Raw genomic sequence first — 15,844 nt, 5'->3', positions numbered from 1 at the left:
TTGTGAACTGTAAACTTTGGTGTAGTAGGATCGGAATAGCTGCGCAATGTCCGGTGTGGTGTCAACAAAGGACCCATCCCCATCGGACATTTGTGTAATTACAGTCCCAGGGCGATCCTGATGTATCAGCCGGGCCAGGAGGCCACCCGTCCTATCAGCCTGCATATAAATATTAGTGGCCCTAAAGAGGAGGGACCGTGAGTTTTTATCGGACAGGTGGGCAAGCCACGCCGACTGGGCCACCAGCCAACGTGTTTTCGTCGTGGGGGTACCATCTAGCAAATATTGAGACTCTAAATCTCTGGCGTCACTCTCCAGGGCCTTCTCCCTTTCTCTAGAGGACACTTTGTGAGCTGCTATGCGTCCTATATAAGAGCCCCTCAGAAAAGCCTTGAATGAATCCCATACCATAGTCCCCGGGGCAGATCCTGTGTTGTCACTAAAGTAACCCTCCCACTGAGTCTCCAGGTCACCACAGTCACCCAGCTGAGTCAGCCAAGATGGGTGCAGCTTCCAATAAGAGTGTCCCCTCTGACCCTTCACAGCTAGAGTCATCAACAAGGGGGAATGGTCAGAGATCCCTCGGGCCTCATAACGGACGTCAGTGATCGCAGGGATAAGGGCGGGGGACACCAGTACCAGGTCTATTCTAGAAAAGGAGCCATGTGTGCCGGAGAAACAGGAGAACTGACGGACTGCAGGGTGGCGAAGCCTCCACACATCAACCCATTGTAGATTATTCAAAAAATCTGCAAATTTGGTATAACCACTACCCACCATCACATCATTCGGAGACCGCCATCGGTCCACAGAGACATCTAATATATTATTAAAGTCGCCCAAACATATCACCGGAGTGGTAGGGGAGGAAGCTATAAAAGATGCAGCTTGCTGCAGTACAGCGTATGAAAAAGGAGGGGGGACATACACTGCTAAAATGTAATATGGCTGGGAACTTAGTTTGCATTCCAGAAACACAAATCTGCCATACGTGTCAGTTTTGACCGATATTAACTCAAATTGCACCGTTTTTTTAATCAGAACAGACACACCCCTGGAGAAGGAGGAATGAGAGGCATGGTAAGCCCATCCCACCCAGGCCCGTCTTAGAGATAACAACCTATTTCCCTGCAAGTGGGTCTCGCTAAGGCATGCAATGTCCGGGTCATATTTCTTAATCATATTTAGAACCAAAGAACGTTTGATTTTGTTATTTAGTCCCCGGACATTCCATGCCAGGAATCTCAAGTTACTCATGACCCCAGGTATACACTATGTACCACACGGATAGACATCGCACAATATATCCAAATATCAGCACCATTAGCCATAGCGACATATATCTCATAGGAGCTCTGCGTTATAAGCCACAATATCTGGTATATCAAACATCCCAGTTTCAGAAAAAACATAGATATGAAAAATAATAAACTAAAGAAAAGAAACCAAAAACAATAAGAAGAGCCGCAACTAGCAGCTTCCCAACCATCCCTCCCCTCCCCGTACACCACCCCGAACTCCGGCATACTTATATCCCAAAACGCCAAATCCAACTACCAAATGCTAAGAAGGCCCAGATTCTCAACTTAACCTAAACCCTCTAAACCAGTAGCACCTGAACTTGGAAAAGTCTTGAGCCACCAATGCAAAAGGTGGGGGGCTCCCCGAATTGTGGTCGTCTCCTCCGGTGGTCAAGATCCCGGCATCTTCAGCGCAGGGAATCAGTCCGGAGCTAGCTGACGAGCACCCGGCGCATATCCGTCCAGCCACTGGGCCGCCTCTCTAGGAGAATTAAAAAACTTGGACTCCCCATCCGCCACCACTCGGAGCCGAGAGGGAAACAGCATGGAATATGAGAGGTTGAGGTCCCGCAGGCGTCGCTTGATAGGCATAAACTGGGCCCTGTCCTTTTGAACGTCCGCGGCAAAGTCCGGGAAGGCCGACACTCTGACTCCGTTGCGGACCAATGGGCCCTTTGTACGGCCAAGGCGGAGGACCGAGTCACGATCCTTATAGTGCAGGAATTTGGCGATGAAGGTGCGAGGAGGGGCACCAGGAGGTAGTGGCCGAGATGGTATCCTGTGCGCTCGCTCCACCGTGAATTGTGCCGTAAAGGACTCAGCCCCATATATCTCTTTGAGCCAGGATTCGAGGAAGTCCTCCGGCTGCGAGCCCTCCTCTCTCTCAGGCAGACCTACAAATCGGACATTGTTTCTGCGCAGTCGACCCTCCATGTCTAGGAGCTTGGTTTGGAGAGATGAGACCTGCTGGGCCACTGCGGACACGGATTGCTTAAGGGGGCCACACACATCCTCCAAGTTGGAAACACGCGTCTCCGCCTCACCCACTCTCTCACGTATACGTTGAACATCTTGTCGTAGTAAGGAGAGGTCGCACTGCACCTTTTCCATCTTATCGGAGAGACGCTGCTCACTGCCTGCTATAGCTTCCAACACCTGCTGGATAGACGGCGCCTCCGCTGTAATTGGGGAGTTGGTGATAGACGCTGGAGGGGAGCTTGAGTGTATTGGAGAGGCACCCTGAGGTGGAGCCAATGACCCCCTGGGGTTGGGTTGCCTAGTAAATCTTTCTAGTTTGTCCGCGGCCGCACTCCGGCCTCCCCCAACCATATTGACAGATGTCGGTCACCCACTCCTCCGAGCAGAGTTGTAGTATAAAGTATAGTTAGAAGACAGCAGGCTGTATGCTTTTGAAGCCGGGAAGGATCTTTGGTTCCAAATATCAATGGATAAGAGCACAGGCTTTGTGTAAAAATAAAAAATAGTATATGATATTGATGTTATTGAGGGGAGAATGTCCTGCAGCAAATTCCAGGTAGAAGCAGAGTATTGGTGTGTGTCACACTCTGGATTATTAGTCTAACATAAGAGTGCATTGAGTTGCAGTGTGCATGCAGTCCTTGCAGGGTAGGCAGGGATGTCTGTGTATTAAGACTGTCTATTGAACTGCACCCAAAATGGCCACCGGGCTTTTAATCTCTTCACCCCTTCACTGGAGTACCTGTGCCTTATTGTGCAGCCAGGAGTCTCAGGTCCTCATCAGCCAGGTACAGGAGGGCAGGAGGGCTTTCAGTGTCCCCTGCAGTGTGCCCAGCGTCAGCCAGCGCCGCCCGCCCGTTCGTCCGTCCGTCAAGAGGGTCCTGGAGCCGCGCGGCTGGGAGCGCCAAACTCGAGGCCGGGGGGTCCGGAGGAGTCACAGGCCTCAATGCCGGAAGTCGTCCGCCGCGGTCAGACAGCATCCAGAGACCCCGGACAAAGGTGCCCGCCGCTGCTCGGAGGTGAGGGGGGACCAGCACCGGGGGGTAGACGCTCCGGAGGGACACAGGATGGGTGCAGGAGATATAAAATCGGGGAGCTCCCGGGATCCGCTGCTTACTCCCTCACCGCCGTGGCCACGCCTATCCCAACTCCTTCTTAAAGGAAACAGTCTGCCTCTGCTGGCCTTCAAGTGGGCATACATGAACTAAGGTGGCATATGTGCAGTAACATTGCCGTGACAGTACCCGTCAGTGTAAACTTTCTCCATAACTATTATCAGTGAAAGTGTGGAGGGTAGACTTCACTGGGACAGCTGCGTTTGGGAGCAGCTGCCCCGATACCATAATAATGATGACTTACTCTGGTAGTTTTGGATCTGTTACTACAAATAATGGCACTGTTTGCATGTGGCCTGAGGCCATCGCGTTCATTGATAAGTAACCACCAACTGTGGAGTCAGATGAACAGCTTTGAAAAGGCATTTCACTCATATACACATCTGTATTTCCAGAGCCTGACTTCTAGACTCTAATTTGATTTCTAGACTCTTACTTGATGTAAATAATGGGCAGACTGCTTTTTACACAGTTTTCAAAAGTTTATAAACTAATTGACGAAAAAAGTGTTTTAGAATTAAAATGCACCTGTCATGGCAAACTACCAGTTTATTGGGCGTTGCAGCTTGTATGATGCCGGTACATTAGGGGCCTTAAGCTGCCAGGCTGTAGTAAGTGCCACCGGTTCTCCTCTGGACCCTCTGCTGTATCCCTAAACACTTCCTGTAGCACAAACAAAAAAAATAGTGCCGTGTCCACAACCAGCATTAAACTCAATGAGCTCCCTGCTGTGTGATCATGAACACAGCCATACAATGCAATATCAGAATACCATACATGTAAACGGGTTCGGTATGCGTGACCGCCGTTGGGGATCCCGGCAGTCAGCATACTGACCGCGTGATCCCTGCGGTGGAATGCCGGCGGGGGGGGGGGGGGGGGGGGGAATGACGCAAACAAGCCTCTTGTGGGCTTTCTGTGCTCGCCGTGCTCGCCACAGGTTCTATTCCCGTGAGTGGGAATAGTCCCTGCTATTCAGCATGCGACTGTCGGGATTTAGAGGGAGCGGGATGTGGGCTTCGGTTATGTGACCAGCAGTCACATCACTACATCACATGTAAACCTAGTCTAGTGCTCTATAATTAAATTCTGCTGAAAAGGGAAGGGAACTCTGATGTCCACTAGCTATATGTGTAGGAATTGCAAAGCAGTGCTCAGTAAAGCTGTAGACAACAATCAAGGGTATAATAGTAATGTAAGTGAGAGGAAAGTTGGATGTCCCTCTGTAGAAACTTAAGGTGCGTACACACTAGACGATACATTCTGTGAGAGATTTTATTGAAAAATTTCCCTTGAACTTTCATGGAGTCCCGGACAAACTATATTGAGCGTACACACTGAAACTGGGTAGGAATTTCATGGCAGATGTTTGTCGCTCATGGCGTACACACTGAACGATATGCGCCGCGTCGTCAACGACATAGCCAAAATTGAGCTGCATGCACAGACGACACAAGACCCTGTTAACGACCCGCAGGAGCGCGCATCGTTCGTGGCATACACACTGGGCGATATTACAAACAATATCGCTCAGAATGGTGTAAATGAGCCATATTGTTTCAAAATATTGCATAGAGTGTATGCACCTTATTAGAAAGTCTTTACAATTTGGGGAGCCTTGTTACATTACGCTATGTGCCAACAAATGTTCAGGTATGCACCTTGCACCCATCACTTTCCCATATTTACTGTGCTGATCCAATTATCATGTGTTCTCCGTCAGTCACTAGGGCTAGTGTCATAACTAAGGTATGATATGAGGTAGTAAGGTGGTCTGCTGCTCCCAACACAATGGTTCTCCACACACTGATAAGTGTTGTCATATTCTGGTTTATAATAACCCTCTACATTGCTTAATGCAGGGCTGTTTCTAGCCAATTTGGCTCCCAGTGCGAGATTTAAAAATGCGCCCCCCCATGACATAAAAAAGTGCCCCCCCACACACACACACCTAGATAAAAAAAGAAACTTGCGCGCGCACCCGGCAAGGGGGCGTGGCCTCATCTAAATGGGTGTGGTCTCGTCTGAAAAGACTACCTCACAATCCAGTTTTTGACCCTGCTCCAACAGATCACGACCACCACAGGAAAAGAAAATTCTACCATATTAAGCCCAACACAGTAATGCCCCCTGCACCATATTATGCCACACACCGCAATGCCCTTGATACATTAAATCCCCACACTACGGCAGGCAAGAGTCCCCATTTCACACATTACGGCAGGTGTCCCCATTTTACACATTGAGAGAGAGAGAGAGAGAGAGAGAGAGAATACTTACAGAGGCGATTACCGCTCTTCGGCCCGCCTCACCAGTCGCTCCTCGCGCCGGCCTTTCCCTCTTCCTAACTTGGATCCCCCTCTGTACTCCGCTCGGGGGGAGTTTCGCGGAGTGATGGAGTTGCGTCGTGACGTAACGACGCAACCGCGTCATTCCGTGAAACCCCGCCCCCCAAACGGGTTACTCGGGGAGAAATAGGAGGGGGAAGCAGGGAGCCACAGTTAGTGCCGCGGCAGGCGCCCAGTGCGGTTGCACTGCTCGCCTGCCCCAAGAAACGGCCCTGGCTTAATGATCCACTGTCCGTGATCTGACTACCTTCATCTACGAATATTACGCGTCTGAATCAGCCATGAGTCATGCACTGTATGGTTCCAGCTAGAGAGCCTAGGGAAAACAGATTCATTTAAAGCTGGAGCAAATACAGCTAAAAAGTGAAAATGTGAACTAGATAACCCATATTGCGATGCAAGTGGTGCAGATGCAAATTGTTTTGCATGCAGGGATTATACCGGCTGCTATTAAAAGCAGCACACGAATCCTAGGCAGCTTTATTTATAGCTGAGCTACAATGCACCTTCATCCCAACTTTTTCATCCCATGCAGAACAACAGATTTACTCCAATTTCTAAGTGACCTAGCTTTCTGTTGAGTCTCCTGCCCCTAATACCACTGGCATTGGCTGAGGCAAAGGAGAAATTAAATGTTAAAAGTATTTATTTCTGCAATAAAATGTTCAGCATAATATACAGTTTAGCCAGTTTTGTCCATACGTCCATTTAGTGTGAGTGTGACACCTACACCCAGTTATAGTTCTGAAAAATGTACTTGTATGTTTGCTCTCTGTATTCAGTATTCTCTATATAATAGTATAATAAAGTAATATTTACCAATTAATGCAAAATTACTTGTCTATTAATGCTGTATTGAGGCTTTCTCCAGAAGTAATTACGCTGAAAAACTTCCCTATACCACTAGAGGGTATAATAAACCTAACAAAAATTTCTTCTCCTAATAAAACATTGCACTCCGGGGATACACAAATGAGTACATCATTTACTTATATAGTAACAGCCTCTTATAGAAGTTGTAAATGTAACGAATGTTCAGCTACCACACCAGACATGTTATATTGATCAGAATCACGTTATTCTATTGTTTTCTGATAGGTCACTGACATATTTAGATTTCTTTTTTTTATTGTCAGCTAATAGTAAAAAAGAGCCGAGTATTAATAGCACCATGGTTCTAAAAGATTGAACCATAAATAACTGATAATTGTACATAGCATAAAGTAATGGGAGATATAAACACATCATGTTCATTTACTGGAAATAAGTAACATTCTTTTTAACCTGCATGACCACCTACAGAAATAGGACATGCAGTTACGTCAGGGCTGCACACTGCTGTCCTTGTCACTGATGTCCAATGTCCTCAGCAGTTTATCGAGAGATGAGCTGTTCTGTTAAATATTCACCTTGTCCCAGATCTGGCTACAGGGGATGCAGTTAATTTGCCGGCTGTTGGGATCCCGGCGAAGCGCTGTGAATACGTATGTATTCCGGCTACAGAGATGTACATGTTTTTGTGGTTGAATCTGGCCCAAATTAGTCCCAGCACTTCCACAGTTACATCATATAGTAGAATGGATGGTCAGCATCCTATCCATGGATTACAAATTCTGCAAAATACAAATATACACATTTAGCATCGTCATATGGGAGTAGCCGGGTGGATTGAGGTGCTCATTTCTACATGCAGGCTAGGTGCAGAATTCTGGCTCTTGTACTGCAACCACATGCCAGCTGTTTTACACAGAGCTACTGTACTGGAGATCAGGTGTAAGTATGACTTGACGTAATACTAATGACCATAAGGATGATGAGAAATGTGTTTATGGAGTGTATGTTGTGTATGTTGTGTATGTTGTGTATGTTGTGCACTGCGCAATGTCCTGGGGCCAAGCGTATGTAACTACGAGCGATGCAGACTCCTATGCAAACCGAACGCTTTTCCACTTGTGACTGAAGGGTGTAACTGGCTGTTCTCATGCAAAGTTCAGTGAGTGTGTATTGGCGGATTCATAGGCTATGCATACATGTAATTACACCTGCTGTCAGACAGCGCACGGGCACCAGGGATAGGGCCACTGTAAGCGTGCAGTAATCATGCTGACGGTTATGAATCCAAGTATATGGACAGGGGCAGTCCTACTGCAGAGATACAACTCAACAATAGCCAAGCATTCGCACCTGTGCCTTTTTTTAAAATGTTTTTCAGATTTTAACAATCACCACTATTCATGAAAGTCTTTATGAATGAGATGTAGGAGATATCGCATGCGTTATTTATGAATCTCTGTATTTCCGCATTTTCAATCTTTTAAAGGTTTTGGTAAGATTCTGAAACCTACCAAGCTTCCAACAGGATTTTTCTCTGAGTTTAGTCATAGAATTTGACGGCAGATAAGAACCACTTGGCCCATCTACCTAAAGTATATAAACCATAGACATCAGATTCACATTACAACTTTCAGATCATAGACTGTTGGTTGGTAAAATTAAAAACATATTAGAAAATAATTAGAGAAGGGGTCCCCGAGACTTTGACTGCCTAGGGGCCTCAACAGGGTTTAATCCAGCACTGGGCATAGGCAAGCTCTAATAATAAAAAAAATCACAATAATTACATCTAAACCATGATGCAAAAAACAGTATTATGTGTTGCTATTTACCTGTCAGTGTAATATTGATAAATGGCCTCCTGTATCTCCTGTCTTAAGGTGGGTACACACTGATAGATAAATCTGCAGATCAACTGATCTGCAGCTATATCTATGGACGGATCGGGCAGTGTGCTGTGCATACACACTGCCCAATCTGTCGGGGACTGACGTCATGAACTGGTACACACGCCCGCCTAGTTCAGCTGTCAATCACCACCGGCTGCCGCAGCATGTGTACAGGCGTCCGACTGGTCGCCCGTACACACACAGCGATGCACCAATATATCGGTAGATATATTGGCCGTCGGCTGTGCTGCGGGGCCGACGCGATATGTCTGAGAACTTCGGAGTTCACAGACATATTGCCCGTACACACTGGCCAACGGACCCGCGATATATCGGCCGTTCAATAGAGTTCAGTGAGTTGCAAAACCACCGTCAAGTGTTTTGGTTTAGATTTCAGTTCAGTTTAAAATCGGTTAAAAAAAATCGATAATCTTAAATAATAAATGGTTAAGGCTGGCCCTTACCTCTGTGGGGGGAAATCAAGTGTTTTGTGCCCCAGCCACTAGATGGCATCCAACGGAGCAATTAAAGTGTTGCTTCGTTTGGGCACACACAGCCACTGGCGCTGACATTACTGCTATGTTTTTCCTTCATTTTGATAGGCTGGTAACTAATAATTTATAAAAATCTATACAAATCATTTTAAAACAGCTAAAATCATGTAATCTTTGCAATCCAAGATCCAAAATTCAGATTTAAAATCCAAATTCCAAACCATGGGAAGAGTCAAACTGTGGTCTCTGTTTGGATCGGATCTCATTGTGGGATATGGATGGAGTTTTGGTTTTGGTTTGGTTCGGATCCACAAGATTTGCGTGGATTCAGATTTTTGGAGAACCAAACCACACATCTGTTGTAAAAATATAATTAGAAAAGAAAACTTATTCAGTCATGTGTTATAGTATGTTGTGGAAATACCGGATGACTTTGAGAGGGGACACGTTGTATAAGAAAATATCAGTTTACCTCCCCATTGGAAGCACTTTAATAAAACTGTAGAAATTGATGTATGTGTGCGATCACAATAATTTGGCATATGAAATGTAAGTTATAAAACCATCATGTGTTCTTTATTAGGTCATAAATAGGCATTTCAGTTCCCTTTATGTAACACTTTACAATGATTATACCACTTGCAGAGAAAATAACAAGCTGTTGCTGAGCGATTTTATTTTCCAAGCAGAGACCTGCATTTTATTATATATTAATATTATGTGCTACCATGCAGACAGCAGCTGGCTCGGGGTGTGCAGCGTGACGTTCCGCTTGATAATAAGTATACATGACCTCAGATTGTGTCCCTTTATCCTTCCACCCGCAACTGCTCTTTTTACAGTCATTTCAGGGCCGTCCTACAATTGCACTCTTTTATTTTCTAGTGGAACGGTAATGACAATGTATAGAAAGATAAAGACATGGAGCCATAGGACGTGATTCAAAGATGGATGCTTTGCAGTTGTCGCAGCCGCTACTGTGAAAATATGCTAATGTATATGTGTTAATAATAGACGCCTCCTCCTGGCTTCTGTGATCCAGTGGTGCAGCCAAGGAAGCAGCTTCAAAAAAGGATCAAAGATATGACCCCAAGGAGAAAAATCCCTTTGGAACACTCTTTTGTAGGAATTTATCTAATAATATTATTAAAACATAGCTTTGATTTCTTCTTGTTTAAAAGATATGACATTGAAGTACATATAAACATAAACATTAACAATTTGCATATGCTCCATTAGTTTGGATGTGGTGGTAAATTAATTTACATAATATTCTTAAATGAAACCTGTGGCGTTTTTCTAATATTGATTCATTTTATTGAAGGATGGTCTCATAACTGGAGATGCTCTCACGGTGAGAATTATCAATTTATCGAACACCCAAAAAATAGGAATTCTACCTGATATAATTTTGTTATGCTGGTTTTGAAATATATGATTATATTCACACAAATCCTGTGCGGGATACCCATTTAGATTCCAAGGAAGCAGCATCAGATCTTCTGTGCACTTTGGGAAACCATGTGATTTTGTATGCTGGAGTGGGAGGAAATTGAGGGAATGAGTGGGTTTCTTGTGTCAAGAGCAAGTCTACTTTGTTTGCACTGAAGGATTTTGCAGGATTATTTTATGGGGTCAAGAATGTGTATTTACAGTCACATTACCTGCTTTGTGGGCTGGCAACCTGCCTTCATGTAGAACATTCAGTCTCCACCACAACCAAAGTACTGGATATCGACGCATTTCACAAAATTTCACTTCCAGTTCTGAGAGAAAGCACTTTTGTGGGAGAATTTGATCAATATAATAAGAAGCTTCAAAAACACAAAATTGAAACATACTGTATACTTGATATCCCCTCACTCATAATTAAGCCATAAGAGAAGCTAAACGAGAGTTTTTTGTTTAGCTAAACGGGTGTTCTTAAAGTAGTAGGAGGTGGGGCTTTTATATGACATCTTTACAGTTTACACACGCATTTTCTGGAGCATCTGTCAATCTGTAGGTTGATTTTACAGGGAGTTAGACTTTAGCTCCACCCGTTTTTCTAAAATAATCGTTTTTAGTGTTTCTCCTAAAATACTGCTCACTAATAGCTTAAATTAATCATGAGCATAAGGAGACATCAGAGTTTCCCCACGTTCTCCATTTTCCTCCTACACACTGAAAACATACTGGTAGTTAGTTGGTTTCTGACAAAGCTAACCCCAGCATTTGTAGTAGGGCGTATAGGGAATATCCATGTTGTAGGGAATAAATGATTTAAACTCAACTGTGGCAGGGACTATGGCCCTCATTCCGAGTTGTTCGCTCGCAAGCTGCTTTTAGCAGCTTTACACACGCTAAGCCGCCGCCTACTGGGAGTGAATCTTAGCTTCTTAAAATTGCGAACGAAAGATTCTCAAAATTGCGATTACACACCTCTTAGCAGTTTCTGAGTAGCTTCAAACTTACTCGGCATCTGCGATCAGTTCAGTGCTTGTCGTTCCTGGTTTGACGTCACAAACACACCCAGCGTTCGCCCAGACACTCCTCCGTTTCTCCAGCCACTCCCGCGTTTTTCCCAGAAACGGTAGCGTTTTTTCGCACACACCTATAAAACGGCCTGTTTCCGCCCAGAAACACCCACTTCCTGTTAATCACATTACGATCACCAGAACGAAGAAAAAACCGTGAGTAAAATTCCTAACTGCATAGCAAATTTACTTGGCGCAGTCGCACTGCGGACATTGCGCATGCGCATTCGCGACTAATCGCTCCATTGCGAAAAAAAAATAACGAGCGAACAACTCGGAATGACCCCCTATGTTATTTAAATAACTTAATAAATACATTGCTTTAATAACCCTACAGCACACTTACTTCAGCCACAGGCAATGCAGCTCCATAAATTGGAATATTTATCATAAGGCGAATAGCCCTATAACCAGTAAAACGGATGATAAGGGTTACCACCAATGATAGCACTGCAATCAGCCAACTCAAGAGGCAATAACAGAAGCCAGTGATAATATATATTTATTTTCATTAAGTGGACTTGACATTGAAAAATGACAGGAGCTGATTGGCTGGTACTTTATCACCGTGCAATTTATCACTCGCCAATGCTTGATAAATCTGGGCCTAAATTCTTTATATAGCACACACAGATTACGCAGCATTTACAGAGAATACTTCAGTCATTCACATCAGTCCCTGCCTCAGTGGATCTTACAATCTATAATCAGTACCACAAGGACTCACAAACACTCTAGGATTAATTGATTTGTCGGCACACATTTATCCTACCGGTATGTTTTTTTTCAAATTGAGTTTAGGAGGAAACTTGAGCACAGGAAATGCACACAAACATGGATATAACAAACAAATTCCGCACAGATAAGCCATGACTGGAAATTGAACTGGTGACCTTTATACTGTGAGCAGGGCCGTATTAAGCCTTTGGGGGGCATGTGTCACTTAAGACAGGGGATCCCTCCCCCTTGTCACCACTGCCCGCCTGGCTGTGCCCGCTGTATGTCTACCACCTCACCCCACACCTCAAACCCCATCCCCTGATGGACTGATGGACCACAGTCTCTTCCTAGAAACGGAGACAGACTTTTAAGTGATGTGTGTGCATAAGGTACACTGGGATAAATGTACAGTATGATACCTGCACGGGTGGTCTTCTGTTTGCCGGCGGTCGGGCTCCCGGCGCTCAGTATACCGGCGCCGGGAGCCCGACAGCCGGCATACCGACACTTATTTTCCCTCGTGGGGGTCCACGACCCCCATAGAGGGAGAATAAAATAGTGTGGCGCGCGTAGCGCGCCACCGTGCCCGTAGCGTGGCGAGCGCAGCGAGCCCGCAAGGGGCTCATTTGCGCTCGCCAAGCTGTCGGTAAGCCGGCGGTCGGGCTCCCGGCGCCGGGATGCTGGTCGCCGGGAGCCCGACCGCCGGCCAGCCGTAGTGAACCCTACCTGCACATATAGTACCACTGTCCCACTTCCCATTTTGTCTTTACAGTCAGGGACAGCTCTGTCCCTGCTGTGGAGATAGGGCAACAACCCCTGCAGCTATCGAAATCAATAGCTGCAAGTGTCGGAATGGTCAGTGCCACTGGCCATTCATACGCTGCCTGCCACATCGGTGTGCATAGCGCCCCTGTAACTGAGCACACACCACTGCTGTAATACATGGGGGAGAAGCGGTATCAGAGCATTATGGGGTCTATCCATGAAGCAGTGAAAAGTGTGGAAAAGTGAGCCAGTGGAGAAGTTGCCCATGGCAACCAATCAGCTTTGACATTTATAATTTGCATACTTTAAAATTATACAGAGCAGCTGATTGGTTGCCATGGGCAACTTCTCCACTGGTTCACTTCTCCACTATTTTCACTGCTTCATGAATAGACCCCATACCGTGTGCTAATACCACTTCTCCACCATACCAACAGATAATACTTCTACCCTACTATGCAGTATGTGAGTGATATGTGTGTGTACAAGGTATACAAAGCACAGGCTCACTTAGCTGGCAGGCAGGCATTGTCTCTGTTGAGCCCCTCTCATGATGAGGCTGCAGCTGATCTCCTCCATGGGTCAGTGAAGCATGTGATGAGTTTTACCAATCAGAGCTCAGCATATGCCTCTATGACCTCAGCATGTAGTTGCGGGGCCCTTTAATCATTGAGGCTCTGGCAGCCAGGTGAAGCTGCAGCACTACTTGAACTCCCGTGTGCCAAACCTGTAGTTAGACACTTACAAAAAAACAAAAATATATGTCGACCACGGGGGCCCCAAGTCAGATGGGGCCCGTGGGTTACTTAACCCCTGTGCCACGCCCCCCTCTTAATCCGGCTCTGACTGTGTGGGAGCAATGATAACCACTACACCAACCAGGCTGCTCCCATAATACTGAGACTGGTACACCCTCACAACCATCCCAGTCTCCCCTATCTGCCACACTTGATCATTGTCCCAGATGTAACTTTTAGATTGTGCGCTCGTTCACAAGCAGGATCCTTTGTAACCTTTCATTTCACATATGTATGTCTTTCAGTATGTCTACCTTCATTGGAGGGAAATGTTACCAGTGGAGTACCCCAGGGATCTGTACTTGGACCAGTTCTCTTTAATGTCTTTGTTGGTGACATTGCAAATGGTATTGAAGGGAAAGTATGCCTTTTTGCAGATGATACAAAGATATGCAACAGGGTAGACACACCGGGAGCTAGATGATTGATGACCTAGCTAGGCTTGAAAAATGGTCAAGAACATGGCAACTACAGTTTAATGCTAAAAAATGCAAAATAATGCACTTAGGTCTCAAAAACCCAAAGGCTAAATATAGTATCAAGGGTACTATAATGGAAACTACTGAGGAGGAAAGGGATTTAGGAGTCACTATTTCAAGTGACTTAAAGGCAGGAAAGCAATGCAACAAAGCAATGAGAAAGGCAAGTCAGATGCTTGGTTGCATAGGGAGAGGAATCAGTAGCAGGAAAAGAGAAGTAATAATGCCACTGTATAGGTCATTGGTGCGGCCTCATCTGGAATACTGTGTCCAGTTCTGGAGACCATATCTCCAGAAGGATATAAATACATTAGAGAGTGTACAAAGAAGGGCAACTAAAATGGTGCATGGCCTACATCACAAAACTTACCCGGAAAGGCTAAAAGATCTTAACATGTATAGTATGGAGGAGAGAAGGGAAAGGGGAGACATGATAGAAACTTTCAAATATATCAAGGGTTTTAACAAAGTTCAGGAGGGAAACATTTTTCAAAGGAAGAGAAGTATTAGAACTCGAGGACATACACTGAAACTGGAGGAAGGCAGGTTTAGGGGAAATTTAAGGAAAAATTATTTCACAGAAAGGGTAGTGGATAAGTGGAATAGCCTCCCATCAGAGGTGGTAGAGGCTAAGACTGTGGAGCAGTTTAAACATGCTTGGGATAGGCATGTGAATATCCTTACAAGGAATTAAGGTTCAAAGAGGGTTGCGATTACCTAAAGGATAAAAAAAAATGGGCAGACTAGATGGGCCAAGTGATTCTTATCTGCCGTCAAATTCTATGTTTCTATGTTTCTATGTTTCATTACCTTATATATTAACTGCTTTATGTATACTCTGCTTTGGCTCTGTAGAACACTGTGGCACCATACTAATTCATGGCATAATAAGAATTTTACATGCACATGACATACATAATACACATGCGCAGTACAGAAATGCTTACCTTTTGCACAATAAATATATGTCAAACACCAAAATAAGCCCCAATGTGATTAAAGTCAAACCAGACACAGTGAGGGCCAAGTAGGGGTGTGTGACTGGTGCCTCCACACAGAGAGCAAAGAGAGGGAATGGGCTGCATTGATTGTTCCTCCAATAGCTCCTTTTGCGGTGCGTGGAAGTGCGCCGCGCTGCTTGGAGAGGTACAGCTCCATGGGTAGAATCTATTATCCCTTTGCTGTAATTACCCGGACGTGATGTCTACTAAGAGTGGAAGTGCTTTCATACCCTTAAAGCATTTTTATTTGTTCTGAAATCTAGGTTGCTTTTAAGTTGTTCCCTATTATTTGGCCTCTGTTGTTCGCTTGCCGCGCTTTGGGCCAGGTAGTTTACTCCGTTGCCACAGGTTACTATTTCCAATAGATTACGACGTTGCGCCTGTGCCTGACGGAAAAGGGCCTTTTGGCGAAGGGAATCTAGGATGCTTCCCACTTTCATGCTCCCGACCACTTACTTCCATGATGACATTATGTCAAATGTGTAGGGGGCACTGTCACCTGGCACGGTGCGGAAGTGCTGTGGACTGTGGACACAGTTCATGAAAGACGCCTAATAATAACTTTGAAATCTGCTGCTGCTTACTTTCTTCTGTCAGAGCAACAATC

At 45.3% G+C, this 15,844-nt stretch overlaps 1 protein-coding gene and 1 long non-coding RNA gene across 4 annotated transcripts in view; one reads left to right on the top strand and one right to left on the bottom strand.

Moving 5' to 3' along the window:
* Positions 1-15,844, top strand: part of PTPRN2 (protein tyrosine phosphatase receptor type N2) — a 1,612,706-nt gene that overhangs the window by 747,081 nt on the left and 849,781 nt on the right. The gene's annotated exons all lie outside the window — the stretch shown is intronic.
* LOC134927449 (uncharacterized) lies at positions 6,867-13,537 on the bottom strand. Its single transcript, XR_010177644.1, has 3 exons — positions 13,471-13,537; positions 10,624-10,738; positions 6,867-7,355 (listed from the first exon to the last, which is right to left on the bottom strand). It is a non-coding gene; the product is annotated as an uncharacterized LOC134927449 (long non-coding RNA).

The sequence above is a fragment of the Pseudophryne corroboree genome, chromosome 5 (genome assembly GCF_028390025.1).
Source record: "Pseudophryne corroboree isolate aPseCor3 chromosome 5, aPseCor3.hap2, whole genome shotgun sequence".
NCBI classification, from domain to species: Eukaryota; Metazoa; Chordata; class Amphibia; order Anura; family Myobatrachidae; genus Pseudophryne; species Pseudophryne corroboree.
This window is presented reverse-complemented; position numbering and strand designations above follow the sequence as displayed.